The sequence below is a fragment of the Crassostrea angulata genome, unplaced genomic scaffold, assembly GCF_025612915.1.
Source record: "Crassostrea angulata isolate pt1a10 unplaced genomic scaffold, ASM2561291v2 HiC_scaffold_98, whole genome shotgun sequence".
Lineage (NCBI taxonomy): Eukaryota > Metazoa > Mollusca > Bivalvia > Ostreida > Ostreidae > Magallana > Magallana angulata.
Genome location: NW_026441653.1, coordinates 332,828 through 340,708, shown reverse-complemented (window position 1 = coordinate 340,708; position 7,881 = coordinate 332,828).

Here is a 7,881-nt window from a genome sequence, read left to right as displayed (position 1 = left end):
GAGAGGGAAAATGTTGGGTTTTTTTAATTCAATAAAAAGATATTGTAAGTGCCTTCTTTTTATTTTTTAATTTAAGAGTTAATTTATTATTTAAATGCTATTATTGTTTGACATGACTATTTCTTTATAAATAAATCACTATATATTCTGTATTCTCTAATATTGCCATTTCTCTGATTAATCACCCCCCCCCCCTTTTTTTCTTTTTTTTTATTTTACAAGAATTATTCACACATTTACTTACATGAATATGAACTACCGGATCATGCAACTTCACCTCATGCAGTAATGATATAAAAAAAATAAACAGTTTATAAATCATGCACTGTACGAAAAGAAAACATGCAATCTAGCATTATGACGATTGATTTGAACCCTTTCCTTGTTGTGAATATTGTAATCTTAGAAATCGTTGCGAAAATTTTGAAACCAATTTATTTCATGGAATTAATACAGAAAAACAAATTCGTCAGAGATAAGTTTCTTCATGAGAATTAGTCGGCGAATAAGCGTCCAAGCTGTCGTCATCAGACATACGCATCAGGTTTTCTCTAGCTTTCTTTTGATTTCTCTTGATTTTATAAAACCGCACGCATGCTGATACAAAAGGAAATAATGTCAACAACCACAAGAAGTAAAGTTTGTCGAATTGTGTACATTTTTTACGGTATGTGTCGCTGTCTCTTTTCTGGTGGATCGTTGTACATGTACCTGGCTGGGTGGTATCTGTTACGTCCTCTGTCGACGGAGTATGTTCTATGTGACTATCAGTATTGATGTTGACAGAATGTGATGTATTAAAAACGTTAGTAATTAAAGTAGAAATGATGATAGTATCACCGTGCAAAATTCACTGTTTAATTAAAACTTTATTTTGGACTTTTCTTTTAAAATTCAACATCTGTTTCGTAATATTTTCTCACAGTTTATTTCTTACAAAGTTACTTATTTATTTAGTGATTGACACTTTTCGGACTCTTAATGTGATTTCAAAGAGACAGAGTGTCATGTCTCAAGGACTGTTAATCTCTTAAAACAACATTGTGCAATTATCAGTTTTTCATTTCTTGGACATCAAAGACTCATTGAGTTTATTTAATTATTTTATATCTGTAAACCTTTCACTCAGCTTACTTATGTCATCACTTGTCAATTTATACTTATTGTTCAGATTCTTATAAATAGTTAAATACAATTGTCAATCGCCAGTCTGGAATGCGGTGGCCAGCATCGGCCACGTCCGACTCGCCCATGCAGAGCCTTGAGTCCGGAGGCCACTACTGGCCATATCCGACTTGTTTGTAATAAGTCTGCCTGTTAAATTATTGTAATGTTGCCATCGTTGAGTCTCGAGCAATAAAATCGGAATCCTGCATCAATTGCCTGTTTATTTCTCTGGAACTGTATACTGGTGGACCTTCGGGAATACGGCAAACCTACCCTTCATTTTTACCTTACGGCCTACAGCGCGCCACAACCTTATACCCTTTACGCCAACATTCCCTCACCCGGTTCGTACTGCACACAACCGATGCAGACCCAGAAGAATGCTATAGCACCGTAAAATCCACGCGGTCACAATAGTCTGCGTGTACTATACACTGTATGGCCGGAGAATGGTGGGTCGAGTAGACAGTGTACTGCTGTCTGCGGTGCCCGTATGATGTGATGTCTGATGTCAGTCTGCGGGGTACTGATATCGATTGTACGTGTGGAATTAATGTTGGTAAATGGGGTCGCTGTGACAGTTTGAGGGTATGTACGTGTTGAAATGGTGTGTTGTACGGTCGACTGGTCTGAGACATGTTGACTTAAGGAGGGTTGAACAGAGGAAGTATCTGCTAAAAATTGAATATCAAAGTGCAAAAATCAATTTCTAGGTGTATCTGCACCCGAGAAAATATTCAACAAATAAAAAATAAAACAAGATCAATAACTTCAATCATGCACATACTTACACATTGCCGGCATTGTCGCGGTGGTTGCGTCGTCTATCGGGAGAAAAAAACATAATAAACAATAGCTAATAACTTTAAAGATATGTGTATTTTCCGCTTTCCTTATTTTGATTAAAAAAAATGTTTAAAGATTATTACCAGGGTCCGTTGAAAAATCTGCAAGCCATTGCGAATGAAAAAAGGTGATGCGATCGGCAAATAATTGTACTTATTCATTGGATAAAAGTGACAGGGGGCGGAGTTTTCTCACGATCGGTGTTTTCTTATGATCGGTCTAACCTTAGAAGTGTGAGCGCAGAGACCCGTGTAAAAGAAATAAAAAAAAATAATTACCTCTGCACCTGTGATTTTTCTCCGTCGAGTCCAGCATGACTATGTCTTTGATCTGGGTCTCTTTGCATAAATGTACATACTGTAAAATAGATCTGCAATTACCCCGAATTCTTAATTGTACGATCGGGACTGAGGTAGTTATATTTCGAATGAAACATTCTACCTCTACGTATGATGCATAAAGGGGACAAACATCCTCACCCGTGCACGTTGCAGTTTTGCCAAAATCAATTTTACACGTATCACATCCCGATGTCCCTCCAAATAGCATACAGACAGAGAAAAGAATCACAAAATGCATTTTAAGGAGGTAATAAAATCTGATCTTTTATGTAGCAGTGTTATTGAATGACTGAAATGCACTAATTCTGAACTTTTAATCATGAAATTAAAGTTTACCCTTTCACGTGATATTTTGATCAGTCATTAACACCCGTTAACAGTGCGGGTTAGGGTGATCCCGAACAAATAAAAAGTGATGATAACCAATTTTTATTGGACTCTGTATACAGACAATCACTGTATTGTGTATATCGTCTGAGCATTATGACATACATTTGTGTCTATCAAAATTTGCTTATTTGGTCATTCTGTACCTGACGAGGATACTGATTACACAAAAAGTCGCTTTTACGATAATTTTAAGTTTTATGAATTGTTTTAATTTTAACAATTGATTTGATTTGAAATTCCCTGTTAATAATTGTAGACCAAAGCAGTTGGGAGGGTGCGTAAGGGAATTAATGTCACGCGTTCGAACTCGTGATTAACCTAGTGGCCGTGTTTGACGGTTTTAAGTTTGCAAACATGTCATTTTTCAAAAAGTCATTTAGACAATTTCTAAGGAGACAAATACCTAACGATCTCCTTCATTCCTTTCTCACGATGAAGTTTTAAGATAGTGATAATACATATCAAATTCCGACGAAATTTGACAGCAGGAGTACCAAATATAATTACAAAAAAATGAACAAAAGAATAAAAAATCAAAGTCGCATAAAAAATGAACGGATGAGTTTCAGAAAAGATAAGAAAGCATAATGGGCCCCTCCATCTTTTTTTCCTAAACCCAAATTGCCTCGAAATTTGATTTATAATATTTTTCTAAATTTCTTTAAATTATAATGAGCATTATAATGTATTAAAACCAAAGAAAGCTCAATAAAATTGTCTTTGGAATATATTCACAAGGATTCAAACATGGGAATGTAATTTTTTTTTTTTTACCTATGATTTTGGTTTCATTTTTTTTATTTCAGAAATAAAACTAGTAAATTCCGCACAAGAAAAATAGAGATAAAATTATTTATTTCTCTTAAATATAATTTTAAGTCGCTGTACTTGCGGGGAAGTGCGTCAAGTAATGAGAAATCTCGCGCAACCGATTAGCGACTTGGACGACCTGCCATGTCCGTGAGTAATTGATAATAGAAAAAAAGTTAAACAAGTGAAAAGCTGTCAATGTGACAGCAAACCGGGTTTTCTTTTATGTGAACTGTATCCATAATCCATGTCAACCCATATCCAGTGAAATGGAGTACCCTATATGCAACATTTTGCCAAAAAATGACTAAGTTCAAAAGCTAGTATTTTTTTTATAAATAATCAGAATTCAAAATCCTAGCAATATGCACACCTCTGATATATGTACAATAATTTGCAAAAAAACAACTTCCTATCTTGAAAACTGTAGGAGGAGTTATCCGTACAATGAGGGTACCCTATATGCAATATTTTGACAAAATATGACTAAGTTCAAAAGCTGGTATTTTTTCGATAAATTATCAGAAATCAAAATCCTAGCAATGTACACACCTCTGATATATGTACAATTGATCTGCAAAAGAACAACTTCCTATCTTGAGAACTGTAAGAGGAGTTATCCGTACAATGAGGGTACCCTGTATGCAATATTTTGCCAAATATGACTAAGTTCAAAAGCTGGTATTTTTTCGAAAAATTATCAGAATTCAAAATCCTAGCACTATGCACACCTCTGATATATGTACAATTGATCTGCAAAAGAACAACTTCCTATCTTGAAAACTGTAGGAGGAGTTATCCCTACAATGAGGGTACCCTTTTGGCAGCCGCCCGCCCGCCCGCCATTTTCACCATTTTAATAACCAGATTTCTCCGTTGGAAATCCCGGTTAAAAATAACACGATTTTACTTTAAAAATTAGCTACAAGTGAGTCAATTTTTTATAAACACACATTACAATGAGAACTTCACAACCGTAAAGTAAAAAAAGTAAATTTAAGGATAACTTGAAATATGAAGCAACTTTGTGTGAAAATATCTTTTGTAATAGAATGTAGAACGAAGTTGTCAATTAGTCTTTTCATTTTTTTTGGTTTAAGTATGGAGCAGTGTGCCACTCCACTTCTTTCTTCGTAAGTGTCGTTTGTGTTGTTTTTAGAAATAAAACGTACTCTCCAGTGTATATGATTTTAATCTCCGTTCTGTTTACTTTTACCAAATTTTTATTCTTTATGATTTACACTTAAAAAAATAAAATTGATCATCATTTTTCCCCCATATGTAAAGTACTCCACTAGCATCCAGGGTTAGTATTTTTTTCCCAAAATTAAAAGTTTCAATTGTTTTATTGTTCAGAAATAATATATTCTACACTCAACTTTCACTCAAAATTACTAGCATTTCATATTTGTCCGTACACATATAGCACGCCGATGTCAAAGAAGAGGAAGGGAAACCTGTTAGTACATTTTATATTTAATGAAACACAATTTCTTGTAAATGATCTTAGAAATATACGTATATATTAATTATTTCCATATATTCTTAACTTTAGTCCCTCCACTCCGTCGGTGCCGATTGGGTCAGTAAATTAATTTTGATTTTATCCTTTTAAATATTAAATTCGTAATTTATACATTGTGGTATGCAGTAAATATAATGTGACCCTAAATTCTCATGTTCATTTAAATTACCCCCCAATGCGCCGATTCGTCCAACGTTAGTCTGATTCTTTTTTATTAAATTAAAATATTTTTGTCACTGAGTTATGTTTTTTTTTTTAATGTTTGAATGGTTATATATGTAAAATGCTCGACTGAATACAAATAATCACACAATTTTTCTTTATTTAACAAGAAAAGGATCGAAATCATTTCAATTAGCGATGAGTAAGTTTCGTAACAAATTTACATGTTTCATTTGGTTTAATTTTAAATATATATAGATTTTTTTAGTTCCAAATTTTACCTCCTTTTTCCCGTAGTTCAACCACGGAGAGTTACTGCCTTCTGGACAGTAGGTATGTATGTATTTTTTAATCACCATAGAATATCTGTTATATCAAATACTAACTGTATGATATTTTTAATTAGGGCCCCGCAAGGATTTGCGGGTGCCCTATAGTAATCACTCTGTCCGTCCGTCCTTCTGTCCGTCCGTCCGTCTGTCACTCTTCCGTCCACAAATTTTCTGTTTTTTTCTAATAACTTTTTTTATGGTTGCCCAATCAAGTTCAAATTTGGTATGGTAGTTCAGTAGGCAGAAATACATATTTTGATGCTAAGTTTGGTTCTCTATGTCTTCTGGTTTGGAGCTGGGGTGGTGGGGTAGATTCCTTAACTATGCATAAGAATGAATGGGCAAAGAGAGATAACTGCTGAGAATGTTACCATTGTATACTAGGAAGGCTGTGCAATATTTGTCCTTTGGGATTAATTAACCTTCCACAGGAAGAAAATCCTAAGCTTTATCTTTATCTGTCACATTGAGATTAATTACTGCACTGCCTGTGTCTGCAAATGAACTTTGTTTTGAAGTTAAGGTCAATTTTGAATGATGTGTAGTATTGTGTACATTCTTTGAAATATGGATTTAAAATATAATATTCATACTTTATTTTGGTTAAAATACCGTACGCAATGATTTATGATAATTTTATTGAATTCTAAAATAACCCCATTCTGTCATTTCTGAAAAAAAAACAAATCTTATTGTAAATTTAGAAGAAAAGGATGAGAGAGCAAAACAATTAACCCCCTGGGATTAATTTTCTTGCCTACTGCAGATATGAAGATTAATGAACACCTTTGTCTGCAACTGATGTTTGTTTTGAAGTTGAGGTCAACCCTGGGTGATACAATGTATTTGCATTCACTGAAGGCTTGCATTTTATAAAACACCTGTTTAAATCTTTTTTAAATACACATTTAATTTAGACATGAGGTTATCTCTGTTTTATGCAGATACAAGGTTACTATTTAGAGTTTTTGGACATTCAGGAATTATCTTGAAATTTTAAAAATACAGTTGTTACTTATTATTTTCATATTTTTTTTTTAATGCATTCAAATTAAACTCTCATTCCATGAGCTGCACCCTTATATTTTTACCCCTCAGTTTAACACTTTAATTGTTGGATGAAAATCATATCCAACTACAAATCATGAGATCCTATATATTGCAGTTCTTTACATCTTATGCCGGGCATTTATTTTTCATCATTGTTAATATAAAGAGTTTTTTCCACTTCTGTATATTAATTGTCATAGCGGGGCCCTTCCTGACTGGTCAGTTTTCTAGTTGTCATGGTTTTTGATGTTTACGTTATTTATTCATGCTTTTATGTACATAGAAACGTATAACATTATCTAACCAATTTTGCGCATTTCTTTACACTGTCTTTTAATCATTTTATTTTAGTCTCGAGAGACAACTGCTGTGAGTTATTATTTTATATAATAACGATTTCATTTAAAAAAAAAGAAAGAAAGAGAAAATTAATGATAAATGTTTACGTGTATGTAAATTAAGAACTATGAAATACAGTTATTTGTTAACAAATATTTATTTAGTATTTCATTAGATAGTCTATTTTTACTCTTTTTTTCTTTCATTTATTTATTAATTCTATATTTATTTATTTTTTATTTGGTTTATATTATTTTTTTTTTTACATAGGGATGACACTGTATTTGGGTAAGTTTACATTTAAGGTTGAAATAAGATAGATATAATGGGAATATTATTGTCACGAATATATATATATATATATATATATATATATATATATATATATATATATATATATATATATATATGTTAATGAATTAGATAAAAATTTCTCTAACCTAATGATGAGGATTGTGTACAATAAATTTCAGATCGCTTGAGGGAAACGCAAGTATGGCCTCGGCCAGCACCTCCACCGCGGCGATGGAGCCCGAGGAGCCCGAGAAATGATTGGAAAAGTAAGTCTATGTTGATGATTGAAAATAAAATGAATACACTGAAATAAAATTAACAAATGAATATTTTGAATGTAATTAAAAAAAAAAAATTAAATGATTTTTTTTTTGGTCATGCATTTATCAGTATTGTCTTTGATTAAATTTCTTACATAAAATTAACAAACAAAAAAATTAAATATAACTTTAAAAAAAAATCTATTTTTTTTTTTTGTCATGACTTTAACAGTGTTTTGTTTGAATAAATTTCTAAACTTAAATAAACAAACAAATATTTCAAAGACATAAATGAAAAAAAAAAACAAATAAATAAAATGCATTTTTTTTCCTATGAATTTAGCAATATTTTGTTTGATTTAATT